At 47.6% G+C, this 7,767-nt stretch overlaps 1 protein-coding gene across 1 annotated transcript in view; it reads left to right on the forward strand.

Annotated features, from left to right (window-relative positions):
* Nucleotides 1–7,767, forward strand: part of T265_04834 (hypothetical protein) — a gene marked incomplete at both ends in the record, with an annotated part of 120,963 nt that overhangs the window by 82,016 nt on the left and 31,180 nt on the right. The gene's annotated exons all lie outside the window — the stretch shown is intronic.

Here is a 7,767-nt window from a genome sequence, read left to right on the forward strand (position 1 = left end):
GGAGTATGAAGGAGATCACGAAACGCTTGGGTGCTGTTGGTGCTACTCGTCTTCCAGGATGGGGACCGCGTGATCCTCACTGTGCCTGGTTGAAGACATTACAAGATATGGCTGCCAACCGATGTCAGTGGCGTTTTTGTTGTTAGTTTCTATCCAGATTGCCTGAGTGAGTGTCTCGTGGTGTAGGCACCCCGGAATGATTGTGGAAAAGTTAGTACTAAGTCCCTTCCCCGCCACCTTTGCTCCTTTCTTTACAGTAAGGCTTTCAAATAAATCATGCTTTTACGGCAGCTAAGCATCAATCTTGAACACCGGTGTCAAGCTGTCGATAATGATAATGGCACAAGGTAGTAAGAAGTATTTGAAATCAATATCTTCGACTCAGAGTTCTGAATATTGTTCGACTGCATAAGGATTGTTGGCATGGTAACTAGTGCCTTTCCCGATAGCGTTGAAAGGTACATCTAGTTCGTTCATTTTATTTGAGTTCCACTTTAATAATCCATCCCAGTATACCGTCCTGCTAATAAGAGAAATCCTCAGCAGTGTGACATTACCAGACAATTTTTAACTAGTGCCCCGATAGCGTTGAAAGGTACATCTAGTTCGTTCATTTTATTTGAGTTCCACTTTAATAATCCATCCCAGTATACCGTCCGTCCTATAACTCTCAGTACCGCACGTGCTTCCTCCGGGTGACGTAGCAGCTATGCACTTAAAAGATGTTACTGTTGAACAATTAATATTGTGTTTGTTATGTTATAATAGTCTCTTCGAATAGAGAGAAACCTGTTGAATCCGAAATGCCGAAAACATGGAAGAGGCCAGAATACTGGAAACGCCCGCCTGATCCGTCCGACTGGCCCTCGAAAGCCTCTTGCCAGCAAAACTGTCAGGGACCAGAATGGCTCTCCAATATCTAACGAAGCGGAACGGTTGGACCGCTGAGCACAATTAGTTGGATCAACAATTCAGTTTGTCACCTGCTACATCAGATCCGGACGAGATGACTCAGTGTTTAGAGCGTGAATTTACTGACCAGAAGGTCCGTGGTTTGAACCCGACCTCTACATCTCGACTTCTCCTGTCTAGGTTTGGACAAGCTGTCAGCATCCCAGCCTTCGTGCTCCCTTGAGGTGGAATGGCAGCTAGACACCGAAAGGGTGTTATATCTGAACGACGACATTTTATTCTTTCATCGGTCCGAACTGCAGCCCATCAACGGGAAGGTGGACCGTGAACATGATGCCCCTTAGTCTCAGAGCTGTCAAAGTGTATATCTCTACTCAAGCGTCATCCTGCTTCTTGGCTTGACGAGCTTCCATTTGTTCTGTTTAAGGGTGGTGGTGATGGTGGTGAATTTCACAGACAGTGCCTGTATGGTCTGTGTGTGTCTATCTAAGAGAAAGACCATTCCAGATAACTGGGGGTGCATCGATAATATTGCGTACTTTCAAAGAGGTACTTAGTCGATGTACTGACCAAAAACATTAGTTTGAACCCGGGTGCAGTAAGGTTCTTCGCATCACCGATTCTTCGTCGTCTTACGGTGGCACGCGAACTATTGACCCGTGAACACCAAGCGGGGTTCCGACAGAGTGGAGGCTGCGTTGGCCACGCCCCCGCACTCCGTCAGATGGTGGAGCGGCTTCACCTGTACCGACGGCCTACAATCTTGTTGCTTCTTGACTTCAAGGATACGTTCGATACTGTCGATCGGTCGTTGCTATTAACTAGACTTGCTCAACAGGGAATGTCCCATAAATTTGTGTACGTACTACGGTCCTTACATTCACACAATTCTGGACGTTTGGGTGTATGGTGAGCTCTTCAAAAGCTTTCCTACAAAAGTGGTGCAAGTCAAGGATGTCCACTCTATCCGTTTGTTGTGGCTTGACGTACATTCGTGCAACTCTGTATGGGTCCCTTGGCTCCTTGCTCCGCCCACTATGGTATATCAAATGGCGCGGGAGCTCTACGCAGCGCTTTTTGGAGAAAAAGGAAAATTATTACAACTGTAGTCATAGAGTAGTCACAGAGCTTTCCACAAGGTCGTGCCAGAATCTCCGTAAGGGGGCAAGAAGCGTCGGGTGAGGGACGCTCGATCCGGATTGGTTGGCATTGTGACCAATCAGGGCATGCCTTTGTTTGGTCCGTGTCCTCCAAGTGACACATCCGCACAAATGATGTGGTGTTCGATTATTAGGGACGACTGGCCTCCGAATACCTCCCCTTTAGAAGGCTGCTCAACTGACTGCTGCTTTGGACTCCACTGTGACGACTCATGGAGTTACTGTTGCATTTCGGTGCGGGTGCTGCGAGCATGCTGATCTGGGATTTGGTACCCTCCTGTTTGGAGGTATTTCGCGGCTGTCCAATGTCCCATGCGACGTGTCCTCCTCACGGAGCCGCAGACTGTTGTCTAAAGTTGGTTTCTCTGACGGCCGTGCTTGCGATCCTATTTGCGCCTCGTGTTTACCATATTCGACCCTGCGTCCATCATGGAGAGCAGTCCCCATATCCTCGAATTAGTGGGTGGTCTCTGTGTGACTGTTGTTGCGTCCCTTCTGCCGGCCCCCTTTCTTGATTTTACGGATAGCAATAGAAAGATCCGCATGAACCTGCGACTGTAAACTAAGGGATTCAGACCGCGGGCAAACCGTTGCGGGCTGTTGGCAGGGTTTACCAAATTGTACTGAAGCACGAGGGCTACCGATGCCGGACGCCAGGAGTCGAATGGCCATTGCGTGACGTATGTTCCATCTGGTCTCCGGTTTGGCTGTAACTGTGGTGACCACAAAATCGTCAGGACGTGATATTCTCTTGAACCTATCGGAGCTAGTTGCATTCGTTTTGTCACAAACGGCACTGAGATGTTAATCGAACTATTGATGCTCGGTAATCCAATGCAGTCCCTAGAAATCAGGGCCTGTATAGTTCCTTACGTAGCGAGTCCCCTTGATTTAAATAGCCTTGAACGTTAGGGAACAGTTGAACTTCCCGTTCAGTTTGTGTTTTCTGCCGGATGCACTACAATCTCTGCACCTTTGGGGTTCCACTTGTGGTCTTCCAATTACATCCCTGGTTCGTTTTGAAATCACATTGACTTCAAGACCCGCATCCAATGAGAGGGTAACTGGTGTGCCATTGAAACATAATTTGACGTCTTTACCTCTGCCGGTTGACTTCATTCTGAATGTGGCGGTCATGACTTCTGCCTACGTCCTTTTGTCGTGTTGGTGCTTTCGTGAGCTCCTGAAGTTGTCTCTGCCACATTCTTCTTTGTGTCCCTTTCGACTGCACTTGTTGCAGCTGTGGTTCCGGTAGGGATACTGGCGTGAATAGTGCCATTCTTCACAATACCAACAGGGTGTGGGCGGTTTTGTTGGAGTTTGTTTGGATTTTGACATTATTTTGTAAGTTACTTTGCCTACCATATCAGGCTGGGAGAATTTGGAATGTTCCATCATTGCAGCATCAGAAGTGGGATTGATAAGATGCCAGCACTCGGTGGTAAGCTTCTGAAGTGTCAACTCCGGATCCCGTTTATTCGATTCAGTGGCCGTGTGCAAATATCTGCATTGTGCGGCAATTGAAAGCCAGCCACGAAGATGAGACAATTGAATTGATCCTCGATCATGGAACTGAGCTAAAGGCGATCACATTTTCTGCTGACCACATCTGCATAGGTGATGAAATTCTCAGTATCCCTTTTTGTAATCTTGAGGCACTGATAACGAATATTGGACAAAGAACTTTGGGCCAGAATTGTGACAGCAACTGCGAAACAAAGGTCACGAGGGAGTTTGGGGCGTGAGAAATTTGTGAACCGACTTTGTCCAGCTGACCCCAGATCCCGCAGCTACATTCGAAATTTCCGTGAATCAGCAAGCTGAGCAAAGTCGGTTTGGGACATGACTTCATAATTCTTGAACCAAATTCCGAAAGTTCGTCCAGGTTCAGCATCGAAATTGTGTTCAGTAATAGAGATGGCAGCAGCATCTCTGAAGGCCCAACCGTTTTTGTCGCATTCACCGACATACTGCGCATCAGAGATTCAACGGACCTCATTTGAGCCTCTTCCAGCTGTTTCTGTGGTTGCTGTAAAATTACTCGGAGTCGCTCTGCCGAAATCGACATCGCGGGTTCATGTTGTAGGCAGTTGTATTGACTTGGTGGGCGATCCTGCAACTCTGTATGGGTCCCTTGGCTCCTTGCTCCGCCCACTATGGTATATCAAATGGCGCGGGAGCTCTACGCAGCGCTTTTTGGAGAAAAAGGAAAATTATTACAACTGTAGTCATAGAGTAGTCACAGAGCTTTCCACAAGGTCGTGCCAGAATCTCCGTAAGGGGGCAAGAAGCGTCGGGTGAGGGACGCTCGATCCGGATTGGTTGGCATTGTGACCAATCAGGGCATGCCTTTGTTTGGTCCGTGTCCTCCAAGTGACACATCCGCACAAATGATGTGGTGTTCGATTATTAGGGACGACTGGCCTCCTATTCAACTTCGTCGTTGATGAAACCATTAGGTGAACGTTGGAAGGTCTTCGAAACACCGGTGTTACAGTTGTTGCTGTTTAGAACCTTGTCGATCTGGGGTATTCAGACGACATCGTCCTCATCTTTGAGGACGAAGGTGAAGCACAACTCTTATTGAATGAGTTAACTACCACCATACCATCTTTCGCATGTACCCAGCATCTGTCAAGTGCAAAGTCACGCTTCATAATGTGCACTCTCTGGACATACCCCTTACAATCCGGGGAGAAATACCGGAGGCTATGGAGAATTTTACATGCCTCCGTAGTGGTATTAGCTCTGATGGAATTGTGTCCATTGAACCCAGTGAAAGAATCTCAAAGGCGAGAACCACGTTTGCTGAGTTGCGTAACATTGTGGTGCCAAAACGGCCTATCACTGGGTCTCAAGGGTTGCGTGTACCAAGCCAAAGTAAGAGCTGTGTTGTTGCATGGCTGCGAAACACGGTCTCTGGTGACGTGATGTGATACCTCTTCAGGTTTTTCACTACTGATTCCCCAGGTGTGCAGCTGGTGTCAGATGGCGTTAACGATTCATTGAGGAGGTAATTAGAAAACGGATGTTTGTTTTTGCAGCAGGCACTTCAATCGCGGATTGTCCAGCACAGTCAACTGCGGTGGCTGAGCCACATGCTACGCATCGCGAAACACCGTCTACCGAAAGGGCTGTTGCTTCTTGTGCCTCCTTAATAATCGCCGAAACCACAAGGTGGACAACGCATGACTTAACAGAAGGGCATGAAAGAGATTACGAGGAGTTTAAGTGTTGTTGCAGTGCGCCTTCCGGGATGGCGTCTCCTGCGCTTGGCTGGAGGCGGCGTTAGGAATGGTGGCTGATTACTGTCAGTGGCATTCGCGCCTTCAGTTTATTTCCGCATTGTCTGACTGAGCGCTTGTGGGTTAGGGCACCTCAGGATGTTTCTAATATGCCCGCATTAGGTCGCCTCTCTTTGTGCACTCTTTTTCTTCTTTTTGTACTCTTATGTTTCATGTATAGTTGTGTGAGGTTTGTGCTCGTACGGCAGTGAATCACCAGGATTAACTGACGTTGCTGTCTCTGACAGTGATGTTGGTCACCTGAAAGATTTATTTCATATCGTGTTTGATTTACTCCTAAGGAGGAGATATTCCAGTGGAAATGCCCGACGACAGTGACTTAGATTTGTTCACTAGTCTTTTGAACAATTTATAGTGAGCACTTGCTGGAAGAAAAACTGACAAAGTCACTTGGCTCTAGGCAGGTTGGCGGTGAAGGGAAGAGAGAAGTATCCATATTACTCATTTAAGCAGTCCCTTCTTATCCCCGAGGCAATTAACTGGTAACAGTCAGTGCAGCACAGTATATCCCAGAGCCAGGTACCGGATTATTTGGTGCCTTATGTTCAGCGTCCAGTGGAAATATGCAAAAGACAGGTCATCAACTTCATCAAGGACAGCAACGTCGGTGTTGCCACTGATGCTTCACTGCCGTAAAACCATAAGGTTTGTATTAAAAGCCCTTCAGAGAAGAGAAGAGAAAACGAGTGCGTGAGGGAGGGGACCTAGTGCTGGCCTATGTCAAGCATACTGAGGTGCCTACACCTCCAACCGCTCAATCAGACAATCTGGAAAGAAACTGACAGCACGAACGCCACTGACATCGATTAGCCGCCATTTCTTGCAACGTCTCCAGCCAAGCACAGACGGGGTCACGGGGACCCCATCCTGGAAGTCTCACCACACCAACAACACCCAAACTCTTCGTGATCTCAGACGACATCGTCCTCATCTTTGAGGACGAAGGTGAAGCACAACTCTTATTGAATGAGTTAACTACCACCATACCATCTTTCGCATGTACCCAGCATCTGTCAAGTGCAAAGTCACGCTTCATAATGTGCACTCTCTGGACATACCCCTTACAATCCGGGGAGAAATACCGGAGGCTATGGAGAATTTTACATGCCTCCGTAGTGGTATTAGCTCTGATGGAATTGTGTCCATTGAACCCAGTGAAAGAATCTCAAAGGCGAGAACCACGTTTGCTGAGTTGCGTAACATTGTGGTGCCAAAACGGCATATCACTGGGTCTCAAGGGTTGCGTGTACCAAGCCAAAGTAAGAGCTGTGTTGTTGCATGGCTGCGAAACACGGTCTCTGGTGACGTGATGTGATACCTCTTCAGGTTTTTCACTACTGATTCCCCAGGTGTGCAGCTGGTGTCAGATGGCGTTAACGATTCATTGAGGAGGTAATTAGAAAACGGATGTTTGTTTTTGCAGCAGGCACTTCAATCGCGGATTGTCCAGCACAGTCAACTGCGGTGGCTGAGCCACATGCTACGCATCGCGAAACACCGTCTACCGAAAGGGCTGTTGCTTCTTGTGCCTCCTTAATAATCGCCGAAACCACAAGGTGGACAACGCATGACTTAACAGAAGGGCATGAAAGAGATTACGAGGAGTTTAAGTGTTGTTGCAGTGCGCCTTCCGGGATGGCGTCTCCTGCGCTTGGCTGGAGGCGGCGTTAGGAATGGTGGCTGATTACTGTCAGTGGCATTCGCGCCTTCAGTTTATTTCCGCATTGTCTGACTGAGCGCTTGTGGGTTAGGGCACCTCAGGATGTTTCTAATATGCCCGCATTAGGTCGCCTCTCTTTGTGCACTCTTTTTCTTCTTTTTGTACTCTTATGTTTCATGTATAGTTGTGTGAGGTTTGTGCTCGTACGGCAGTGAATCACCAGGATTAACTGACGTTGCTGTCTCTGACAGTGATGTTGGTCACATGAAAGATTTATTATTTCATACGTGTTTGGTTTACTCCTAAGGAAGAAAAAATCCAGTGGAAATGCCCGACGACAGTGACTTAGATTTGTTCACTAGTCTTTTGAACAATTTATAGTGAGCACTTGCTGGAAGAAAAACTGACAAAGTCACTTGGCTCTAGGCAGGTTGGCGGTGAAGGGAAGAGAGAAGTATCCATATTACTCATTTAAGCAGTCCCTTCTTATCCCCGAGGCAATTAACTGGTAACAGTCAGTGCAGCACAGTATATCCCAGAGCCAGGTACCGGATTATTTGGTGCCTTATGTTCAGCGTCCAGTGGAAAGATGCAAAAGACAGGTCATCATCACCATCAAGGACAGCAACATCAAACTGGTAACAGTGCAGCACAGTATATCCCAGAGCCAGGTACCGGATTATTTGGTGCCTTATGTTCAGCGTCCAGTGGAAAGATGCAAAAAAAAGAC

Source organism: Opisthorchis viverrini (assembly GCF_000715545.1).
Source record: "Opisthorchis viverrini unplaced genomic scaffold opera_v5_85, whole genome shotgun sequence".
In the NCBI taxonomy this organism is placed as follows: domain Eukaryota; kingdom Metazoa; phylum Platyhelminthes; class Trematoda; order Opisthorchiida; family Opisthorchiidae; genus Opisthorchis; species Opisthorchis viverrini.